The sequence below is a fragment of the Rhinopithecus bieti genome, unplaced genomic scaffold, assembly GCF_001698545.2.
Source record: "Rhinopithecus bieti isolate Rb0 unplaced genomic scaffold, ASM169854v2 scaffold_83110, whole genome shotgun sequence".
NCBI lineage: Eukaryota > Metazoa > Chordata > Mammalia > Primates > Cercopithecidae > Rhinopithecus > Rhinopithecus bieti.
Genome location: NW_016830376.1, coordinates 21421 through 32761, shown reverse-complemented (window position 1 = coordinate 32761; position 11341 = coordinate 21421). Strand labels below are relative to the sequence as shown.

Sequence of the window (11341 nt, the reverse complement as noted above, 5' to 3'; positions counted from 1 at the left end):
AAAAAAAAGCTCTGCCCTAGGTCAGGTGCTAGAGTAAATGTCCCTTGCTAGTATACAAAGCAGTGATACTTATAATATTCTTGAAGGAGGTTTCCAAATGGCATCTCATAAATATTTATTGGATGTTTAATTTTCTTTACACTGTGTTAAACACTTGGGATTCAGATATTAATGTCTCCCTAAAGGAACTCAAGCCCATGAGAGAAAGAACACAAGCATAGCATTTTAAGAAAATATGGAAGTTCCCCCACATTGGGGTGTTGTGGCAACCCAGAGAATGGGAGTTTAGGTGAAGACATTGCTCCTAATGACACGGGGAACCATAAGAGGACTTCTTCAGAACAGACTCATTTTCCTCCAAGGTCCCACAGAGAGGGATCCTGGGGCATGAATGGTGTAAGGCAAGGGCCAGTCTAAGGAAAGGGATTTGCTGCATCCTGGGAGAAATCTCAGCACCCCGACAGGACATTTGGGACAAGAATGCAGGTGAGAGGAGGTTTGCAATCACTTTTATTCAATAATTGATGAGCACTCTCCTGAGAACTCCCTCAGTGCTAGACCCTGAGCTGGGCACCGTGAACACAGAGATCAGTAAGACATGATCTCAGCTGTCACAGAACTCTCAGTCTAGTGACCAGCGATTCCTGAGAAGTATAGTGATGGTGGGTTCATTGGAACCAGTGGCCCATGCTGCATGGAGATGACCCCAGTGGATGGCCTGGTCTCGCTTCTGTTTTTTTCAAATAGCTGAATGACCTGTCCTGGGCCAGTGACCCTGGACTTCAGCCAGATGTCAGCGTCTCAAGGTACAACCAACACCTTGGCTCCATGTTGGCTCAAAACAGTTAACACAGCCAAGGTATTCAAGGTATCAGTAGCTACTGACTATGTCCTGGCCAGCTGTGAAAAGAAAGAGGTGAGTTTAACAAGTATTCGAAAATTGTCCTTGACATAGTAATCACAGATGCTCTATCTCCTGTCTGGTAATATATATATTTATTTTTTCCTTTTTTTGTGATGGAGTTTCGTTTTTTTTGCCCAGGCTGGAGTGCAATGGCGTGATCTCGGCTCACTGCAACCTCTGACTCCGGGTCAAGTGATTCTCTTGCCTCAGCCTCCTGAGTAGCTGGGATTACAGGCCTGTGCCACCACGCCTGGCTAATTTTCTATATTTTTAGTAGAGACGGGTTTCACCATGTTGGCCAGGCTGGTTTCGAACTCCTGACCTCAGGTGATCCGCCCACCTCAGCCTCCCAAAGTGCTGGGATTACAGGCGTAAGCCACCGCGCCCGGCCTCTGTCTGGTAATTTAAATGCTTTGCAGACTCCAAGATTCATCCATGTCCAAAATAAATTCTGTATTAATCATAGTACTAGCATTTAGAAATTGTGTATTTTATCCTCTAATATAGATTAAACACCTAAGGTGGAAAGGAGTAAAGCAGCTTCCATGAATGTAGTAGAATGTAGGGGTGTCAGGGACTAGAGTGCTGCCTTAAGATTCCCCAGCAGTTGCCAGTCACAATTTTTATACTCTTAGAAACAACAACAGCAACAACAAAATGACAACCTGTTTTGTTCCTCTGCTTACCCTATTCAATTCTCTACACTATAACATCTCACTTATCAAGACAACTTGGATTCTCAATTTGTTGAGCTCAACAAATGCATCTGCTGAGCCCCTGTGGGTAAAGCGTTATGCTAGTTACGGTGGGTGATAGAGGAAGCCCAGAAGAGTCCTTAGTGACAAGAGCTTGAGATTTCTGCTCCCAGCTCAGCATGAGTTGCCTGGAGATGAGAAAATCAGTAGCTGACACCCACAGGTGCATTCTGGTAAAGGGTTGATAATAATGAATAGTGGTTCTGACAGGCTGGGCTCTTAACCTCCCAGAGATGCTGGTCAACCAGGATCTGGAGGATCCCTGCACATAGTGTCTGACTGCCGCCTGTCATAATTGAATGTTACCAAGTCTTGGCCTGGATCCCCTCCCTTTGTTTCATTTCACAGATTACATGTTGACAGCAGGAAAATCAACAGAAAAACCATGAGGCCAGACACCAAAAGACTTAGTAATGCTGCTGGGTGGGCCATGAATTTTTAAAAACATGTGAAGGGCCTTCTCAGAAGTGAAGTTTTAGGAAATATAAAATGCATAGCTGGGATACATTACAGTGTAATGATAGAAAAAATATTGTATATAGTAGCATCTAATAAGTTCTGGAGGAAAAATATTTTTCACATTACTCCAATTATGGCCTTATATGTCAAAAACAAAACAAAAAAACAAAACCCTAAGAGAACCACTGACATCCATTGGTTTTGCAGAAACAGGATACCCTTAGTGCACTCAAAGTTGGAAACATGGCTTTGCCTTTAGGGCCATGCAATGAAACAGACTGTGGTAGTTGACATAGGAAAAGAAGAGTGGAGTTTATAACGATGGCCACAAGACGGTGAAGAAAATGCTTTGGGATTTTTAAGCAGCAGATGAGGTGACTCAGAAGAATGTTAAACAATAGCACAAAAGCAACTTTAGCAAAGTTTTTCATTCAGTGGGCACTACATAGTTAGTCCACGCTCCGCATCCATTCTTTCACAGTCTGTCCCTTCATCGACTTGGGCCTACAATGACTTTTCTGAGAGACGAGAGGGATCAACATAACAGCACACACACCTGAAATAAAGAATGAATTTCTAATTTTCAGATTTAATCTCTGACCTAACCAAAGAAGTGACTACCACAGAGGTTAACTATTAACATAAATGATGCTCACAAATATGCAGATCTTATAATAACAAGGTAAAACAGCTTAAAAAGTAGATGGTAGAACTGTAGTCCAGGGACGCTAATAGAAGTGACCCATAATATTACATCATCTCCACTTCCAACAAAAATCAGGTAAAAGAAGGAAGGAGACTGGCAACCCAATGCACAGAACTATATATAACAGGCATACTATTTGTTGGTTGGTTATAAACCAGTGGAAATAAATCTTTTTATATATTGACTCTTGGTTTATGTCACAGAGGCACAGCCTGGAACAATAGACAACCAGATATAAGATAAATTCGTTTGAATAACTGGACTTTTGTAAACCATTAGACAGACATTTGAGAAACCAAATTTAAAGCTGTTTGTGAGCCATGTTAGCCTATCAAGGTGGAAATTCAGGAGGGATACATAATGACAAATAAATGCTTTTGTGTGTGTGTGTGTGACACAGTGATCTGATGCATTGGGAATGTGATCTTGTGAATCTCTCAGGTGAGCAATCCTGACGTGATTGGGCATAAAGGTCAGTAACTGAAGAGGTACCAAATGTGCTCCATGTGTCAGTTGTGACCTAAGGAACTGAAGGCTTTCACCCTCCCTTGAAGTAATGAAGCTGACACAGCAGGGGGCTGCAAATTCCACTGCAGATCAGGGTCTTGATGCTGACATACTGAAGAGTGGACTCCCACTTGAGTTACAGAGTAGGAACTACTGTTTCCTAAGGCTCCTGAATATTCCACAAACTAACCTCCTCAGCTTGGCATTATTAATTATTTTAAAGCTCTTAGAGGTCTCATTTTATACTAGATCACATCAGAAGTAAGACTAATAAGGATCAGGTACAAACTCATATTGCATATCATCCCAAAGTTTCGGGCACTACATAATGCTGGAGTAGATTCTTGAATATTAAATTTAAAACTAAGGGAGAACATTGGCTTCTAAATTTTACAACTATAGTATTACAGCTAAACACAAGTGCAAATGGGCAGCCTTATCAACTGCATGAGTAATCTTAAGGAAAACTTATTGGTGAACATACAGAACATTTCACATGCATTTGTCTACAAAGTACAAATTCTTCCCAACCTCAGAACTTGATATGGGTTAGGACATTCCTCTCCCTTGGGCTGGTGACAAAGCTCTAACTGAAATGAGAAAGATTCTTCATACCTGGTAAATATGCAAGTTTCCAAAGATATTGCCACTGGCAGAGCAAACCTGAATCCAAAAAGCATTTGTTTCTAGCAGGATATAAGATCAATATGCGGCCGGGCGCGGTGGCTCAAGCCTGTAATCCCAGCACTTTGGGAGGCTGAGGTGGGCGGATCACGAGGTCAGGAGATGGAGACCATCCTGGCTAACACGGTGAAACCCCGTCTCTACTAAAAAATACAAAAAACTAGCCGGGCGAGGTGGCGGGCGCCTGTAGTCCCAGCTACTCCGGAGCCTGAGGCAGGAGAATGGCGTAAACCTGGGAGGCGGAGCTTGCAGTGAGCTGAGATCCGGCCACTGCACTCCAGCCTGGGCGACAGAGCGAGACTCCGTCTCAAAAAAAAAAAAAAATTATGCAAAATAAATGGTATTTATGCAATTGCATGGCAGAATTTAAATGTAAAAGGAATACCATTTACAGTAATGTCAAGTGTATACAATCCATATATATGAATATGACTGAAAAGTACAGCATATTTCACAGAGAACATAGTGCAGGCCTAATAACTGGAAAGATATTGTTTGTTCATGTGTTGAACAAACAATATTGTTGAGATGTTCATTTCCCCTAATTTGATCTATGAATTCAATGCAATCCGACTCAAAATTTCAGCATGCATCGTTGGTAGAAAATGGTCAGCTGATTCTAAAATTAACATGAACTGGCATAACCAAAATGCCTGTTTAACGAACAGCAAAATTGGAGGGCTAGCTCCACCTGATATAAAGAACAATCATAGAGTTGTAATGGCCACAATGGATGCTTTGGCATGTGATCAATTAAATGGATCAAAAGAAAATAGAGTCCAAATACAAGCCAATACATATATTGAGAACAGATTTTTGACAATCTTGAAAGAGCAATGTATTTAAAACTGCATAATATTTCAACAAATGATTGAGGATTTTCTTTTTTTTTTTTTTTTTTTGAGACGGAGTCTTGCTCTGTCGCCCGGGCTGGAGTGCAGTGGCCGGATCTCAGCTCACTACAAGCTCCGCCTCCCGGGTTTTACGCCATTCTCCTGCCTCAGCCTCCGGAGTAGCTGGGACTACAGGCGCCCGCCACCTCGCCCGGCTAGGTTTTTTTTTGTATTTTTAGTAGAGACGGGGTTTCACCGTGTTAGCCAGGATGGTCTCGATCTCCTAACCTCGTGATCCGTCCGTCTCGGCCTCCCAAAGTGCTGGGATTACAGGCTTGAGCCACCGCGCCCGGCCGAGGATTTTCTTTTTAAGCAATGGATGTGACGTATTTGCAACCACATAAAAAATAAACAAGTAAAAAAAATTGAATTCATATGTCATATAATATATAAAAATTAGGGGTTACAAGAGGCTGGGAAGGAGATGGGGAGAAGGAAGAAAAGATATTAGTTAATGCATATAAAATATAGCTAAATATAAGGAATAAGTTCTAGTATTTGATAGTATATTAGGGAGACTATAATTCAGAATAACATTGCATATTTTAAAACAACTAGAAGAATTGGAATATTCCTAACATAAAGATAAAATTTTGAGGTGACTGATATCTTACACTGATTTGATCATTACAAATTGTATACGTTTATCAAAATATCACATGTATCCCTAAAATGTGTACAACTATTATACATCAATTAAAATAATGAAAAGTACCTCTTAGACAAATTAACAATGATTCCAATTCCATCAAGTATCTTTTCTGACCACAGTGGTATGAAACTAAAAATTAACTACATAAGGAAAACTGGAAAATTCAAAAATACATGGAAATTAAACAACATGCCTCTGAACAACTGATTGATCAAAGAACAAATCAAAAGGGAAATTTGAAAATATATTGAGGCAAACAAAAGTGAAAACAAACAGCAAAAACAGCTCTAAGAGTCAAGTTTATAACCATAAATGCATACATTAAAAAAGAAGAAAGACTTCAAATATACATCACACCTCAAGAAACCAGGAAAAAAAAAACCAACAAAATAAATCCAAAGTTCACTGAAGAAAGGAAACAAAAATGAATGCAGAAGTCAATCAACTGAAGAATAGAAATACTACAGAAAAATAAAACTGAGTTGTTGTTGTTGTTGTTTTCCTTTTCATTTTCTTTTCTTTCTCTTTCTTATTTTAGGAGAGACAGCGTCTTACTATTCTTCCCAGGCTGACTGGGAACAACTGGCCTCCAGTGATCCAACATAGGCCTCTCACGCGCAAGTTGTTTTTTGGGAAAAAGTAAAATTAACAAACACTTGGCTAAAATAACTAAGAAAAAAATAGAGAAGACTCAAATAAGTAACATTTGAAATGAAAGTGGAGGCATTACAACAGAAGCCTCACAAGTAAAAAGGATCATAAGAATCTATTATTAACAGCTCTATACCGTCAAACTGGATAGCCTAGAGTAAATGGATAAATTCTTAGAAACATACAACCTACCAGGATCGAATCAAGAAGAAACTGAAAGCCTGAACCACTAATAACAAGTGAAAGGACTGAAGAACCTCCTAACAAAGAGAAGCTCAGGACCAAATGGCCTCACAGCTGAACTCTTCCAAATATTTAAAAAAGAACCCGGGGCAGTGGCTCACGCTTGTAATCCCAGCACTTCCAAGGCCGAGGCGTATGGATTACCTGAGGTCAGCAGTTGGAGACCACCCTGGCCAACATGGTGAAACCCTGTCTCTACTAAAAAAATGTAAAAATTAACCGGGGGTGGTGGTGCGTCCGTGTAATCCCAGGTACTTGGGAGGCTGAGGCAGGAGAATCGCGTTGCAGTGAGCTGAGATGGCGCCATTGCACTCCAGCCTGGGCAACAGAGCAAGACTCTGTCTCGGCGCGGGGTGAGGGGGGGGAAGGAAAGAAAACGAAAACCACTGCAAATCATAATGCATTTAGTTCCCTTTCTGAGAGTGTGATTTCCTCTTCCTGTGGAAATAGCGATAATTTTTATGAGGGGTGCTGCCCGGACCCCACTGGAGGAGTGCGTAAGATGAGGATTGTGCTCGGTGTTATCTCCCTACAGAACCACACAGGCTGATCGGTAATACCTGTGGCCCCTAAGTGTCCGTAAGGGGACTGGTCTCTCTACAGCATTACTTATGGCTGTGGACTCGCACTATATGGCAACAAGATGTATATGTGTGGGTAGCTGGCAAAACCATTATAGGCAACAGAAATTCAAAATGTTTCAGAACTCTAAAAAGTTCGCCTCATGTAGTATTTGGTCTATTGCAGGGGGCCCCAAGCCCCTGGGGCTGTGGTCAGCTTCCTGTCCTGGGCCTGTTAGGCACCAGGCCGCACAGCAGGATATGAGCAGCCGGCAAGCGAGCATTCCAGCCTGAGCCCCGCCTCCTGTCAGATCAGCGGTGGCATTAGATTCTCATAGAAACACAAACCCTATTGTGAAGTGTGCGTGAAAGGAATCTAGGTTGTGTGCTCCTTATGATAATCTAATTAATGCCTGATGATCTGAGGTGGAACAGTTTCATTCCGAAATGATCCTTCCCTCTTTTCAGGTCCCCCACCCCTGGTCCAAGGAAACATTGTCTTCCACGAAACCAGTCCCTGGGGCAAAAAAGTTTGGAGACTGCTGGTCTTTCAGTGTCCCAAAACCCTTTTCTATGGTTCCTTCCCAAAGCCTGGAGGCTCTGAGTCCTCTCCTGTTCTTATATTCCTGTGTGTTGAGAAAAATAGCATTTCGTATGCTCTGAAGGCTCTCCAGAACATTCTTTCTAGGCTGCAGAATGGAGATTAATAATAACAGAATAATCAGCATGGCCTTGTTAGCCAATCCAAAGCCCTCTGGGCTGAAGTGGGGGTTTGTTTTTCACTTCAGGGACATACAGCCTGGCTACCTTCCATCTCAGCATCCCCAGGCACAGACAGGAAGTGACATCACCCATTTACATGATGTCTGTCTTTGTGACCTGGGCCACTGGGTGGCTTACCTCAGAGGTGGAAATGCCAGAGATGGGTGTTCTGGGCATGATTAACAAAGGGAAAACTGAGAGCATTCCTACTGAAGCCCCTTCTCCTTTCAGCTCCCACCCAGGCGGCCTGTCCTTACGGGCCTTGCAGCGGAGACTTGAGCCACCACCTGTCCTTACAGGCCTTGGAGTGGAGACTTGAGCCACCACCTGTCAGAGGTGGAGGCTTCACAGGCACAGCCGGAGCTGAGAACCCTGGTGCCCAGTTGTCTGCGACTGAAGCTGGATCAAGGGTTTGACTGTGGCTATGGCTTAGCCAGGCGGGGCGTTTCCTCCGCCACCTGCAGCTTCACAGCCAACGCTGATCCTGGGAAGCAATGGCCCCTGCAAGGTAGGGAAGGAAAGGGAACCACGAAGCTCTAATCTGGCTGTTGGTGATCATGGTGCTGTGAGGGGAGGAGGCAATGTGGTCTCTTCGTGCTTCCTCAGAGTCAAGTAGAAATCCACAATGTTCCAACCCAGTGAGGTGAGCAAGAGCCTGGGGTTTAGGATCAAATCTGCTCTCAGGTCCTGGGTTTAACCCTTACTCATTATTCACCTCGGCCAAGTCATTTGTGGTGTTGGCATTTACATCTCAGTTCTGTCATCCGAGAGACCTGAAAAATAATATCTACATTCAATCATTGCTGATAACATTAATTATGACAATTTCCAAAGGGGTAATTCAGTTAAAATTGTTCAATAAATCTATGAATAGATGTTATCTAATTCTGTTTTCTGGTACATTAGCACCTAGGAAATGACTTGACATTCGTTGTTTCAACTGAGAAAGTAACTGTTAGGATCTCTACTTTCTAGGGACCCCCTTCCTGTGTTTTCTTAGACAGTCTCTTTTGCCAGTTTTCTTCCTCTCCGTCAGCATCCCTTTTAAAGTCAATTTTCCCCTATCGAGCACTTTCAGTAACAACCTATTAGGCACATTAGTGAAAGTGCAAATCCTGGGCCCACAAGTCAGTCTCCTGACATACCCAGCTTCTTACTCTGTTTTCTCCCCTCGTTTTGAAATAAAAGAATAAAAGGTCAACCTTCTTATGTAAAGGGTATAAATCTGTCTCTTCTACGAAACTCCATTTAGTTCATCATCTCCACCCATGTCCACGGCCATGTCCTCCATTTTCTTCTCACAGGGATCCACTTCTGCTCAGATTTCCTTAAAACCCTGGGTCGTGTTCATCCTTACTCTCCGTCCCACTCAATATCTACTCCTGGAGCCCCTGGGGCTGCCTGATGCTCATCTGTCAAGTGATGTCCCCAGCTGAGGAATAAGGAGACCCATGTCCTCAGGAGGGAGGGTCACGTGATGTAACGAGCACCATCTGGATCCCCGGTGAGGCCACACAGAAGACGCTCAGTGAGTGTCGGGGATGCTGTAGTCCCTGACACGGTGACCCTGGATAACTTGTAGTATTTAACTGATTCTTGCCCCACTGATGTCTCTTTTGCTCTCTTCATGGGGATTCCCACACCCCCAGTCAGGACTCATCCACCTGGCTCCACATTCTCACCTGCTTGCGCTTCCCCCAGGAGTCCAGGGAGCACTAACCAGGCTCCAGGCCAAGAGGACAGGTGAAAGCCTTTTTGTTTCATTCTCCTTTACCTGGTGAACTTCTCGCCTGCTGTCTAACAGCGGGGCATTTTGTTTCCACCATGTCCTTCCCTCTCTCATTTGTCTTATTTTTCTTTCTTTTTTTTTTTGAGCCGGGAGTCTCGCTCTGTCGCCCGGACTGGAGTGCAGTGGCCGATCACAGCTCACTGCAAGCTCCGCCTTCCCAGGGTTTATGCCGTTCTCCTGCCTCAGGGGGGGGCCTCCCGAGTAGGCCTGGGACTACAGGGCGGCCCGCCACCCGCACCGGCTAGTTTTTGTATTTTTCGGTAGGGAGATGGGGTTTCACTGCTATTAGGCCAGGATGGGGTCTCATCTCCTGATCCTCGTGATCCACCGCGGTCTCGCCTCCCAAAGTGTGGGGATTACAGGGCTGAGGCCACGCCGGCCCGGCCATTAGTCTTATTTTTCTAAATTTTTTCCATTTTTTTTTTTTTTTTTTGGACGGCAGTTTCTAGACGGAGGCTCGCTGTGTAGCCCAGGCTGGAGTGCAGGGGCGCGATCTCCGCTCACTGCAAGCTCCGCCTCCCTGGTTCCCGCCCTTCTCCTGCCTCAGCCTCCGAGTAGGCGGGACTACAGGCGCCCGCCACCGCGCCCGGCTAGTTTTTTGTATTTTTAGTAGAGACGGGGTTTCACCGTGTTAGCCAGGAGGGTCTCGATCTCCTGACCTCGTGATCCACCCGCCTCGGCCTCCCAAAGTGCTGGGATTACAGGCTTGAGCCACCGCGCCCAGCTTTTTTCCATTTTCAATGGACCAGATTACAATGTTAGTGATTATAATGCTAATTCAACATCTTCCACATCCCTATGTAATAATTTCTTCCAATAGATTTTTATATATAAACATATGCATTTATGTCATTTGTCATATACATTATGCATATTTGGCATATGTTTTTAATAAAATGTAGATATATGCTATATACATATCTGTATGATCATTTCATCAATATCCCATGTTTAGTGTATCCAATTCTTTTCTCTCATGTTCATTTAATGTTGATTTTTAGAATCTCCTCCCTCCCAAAACATAGCCTGTATCCAGTGTGATTTCCTTGCCTTTGCCTTATCTACCTGGAAGCTATTTGTGTTTATTAATCCTAAGTTTTCTGAATATGTTTGTCAATTGGGATCACCTTTTCCTCCTGGCAATCTTGTCATTACTGGGTGATGCATGAAAAATCAACAATGCAGAAAATACCAAAATGTCTTTCCTGGCTTCCCTTTACCCCTTGGACTTTCTTATTTATGGCCACTTTCCTTCTCTGATGATCCTCCTGGGTGGAAGAGAAAGTCACAGTAAGATCATGGATGACAGTGAACGCTGTTGGGTGTGGTTTCATTTTCAGAGCTGGGTTTAGAGCCTCCTGGAATGAAGAACCCTCCCCAGCTGGAAGGTGATGCTCTTGAAGGCTCAACTGACAACACACATGAGCATCAAGTCATTGACCACAGCTATGCCTCAAGTGTCCTAAAACTGAAGATGATCAAAAGAAAACTGCCATTCAGCAAGTGGAGACTGGCATGCAGATTCCCTGGCCTGCAAGCTTAGGGTACGAAGGTATTCACATCTATGGCTCTTAGCTGCACTCACTCCTTATTTCTCTCTGTTAATGATGACAGCTTCTTCTCCCATTGCTTTTCTCTTCCCTATTTGTTCTCTCCAGCAGCTGCTGTCACCTCTGTCTGGTCTTACCTCCGTGTCCCATGGGCTGCCACCCTGCCAGGTCCTTCTGGTCCCCATCGCCTGTTTGCTCTGTGAACTTTGTTCTGTTCCCACTGCTG

General features: G+C 43.8%; 1 long non-coding RNA gene across 1 annotated transcript; it reads left to right on the top strand.

Moving 5' to 3' along the window:
* The first annotated feature begins 7985 nt into the window (after positions 1–7985).
* On the top strand, positions 7986–11086 carry LOC108524391 (uncharacterized). The gene is made up of 3 exons (XR_001884038.1): positions 7986–8284; positions 9081–9304; positions 10906–11086. It is a non-coding gene; the product is annotated as an uncharacterized LOC108524391 (long non-coding RNA).
* Positions 11087–11341: the final 255 nt, after the last annotated feature.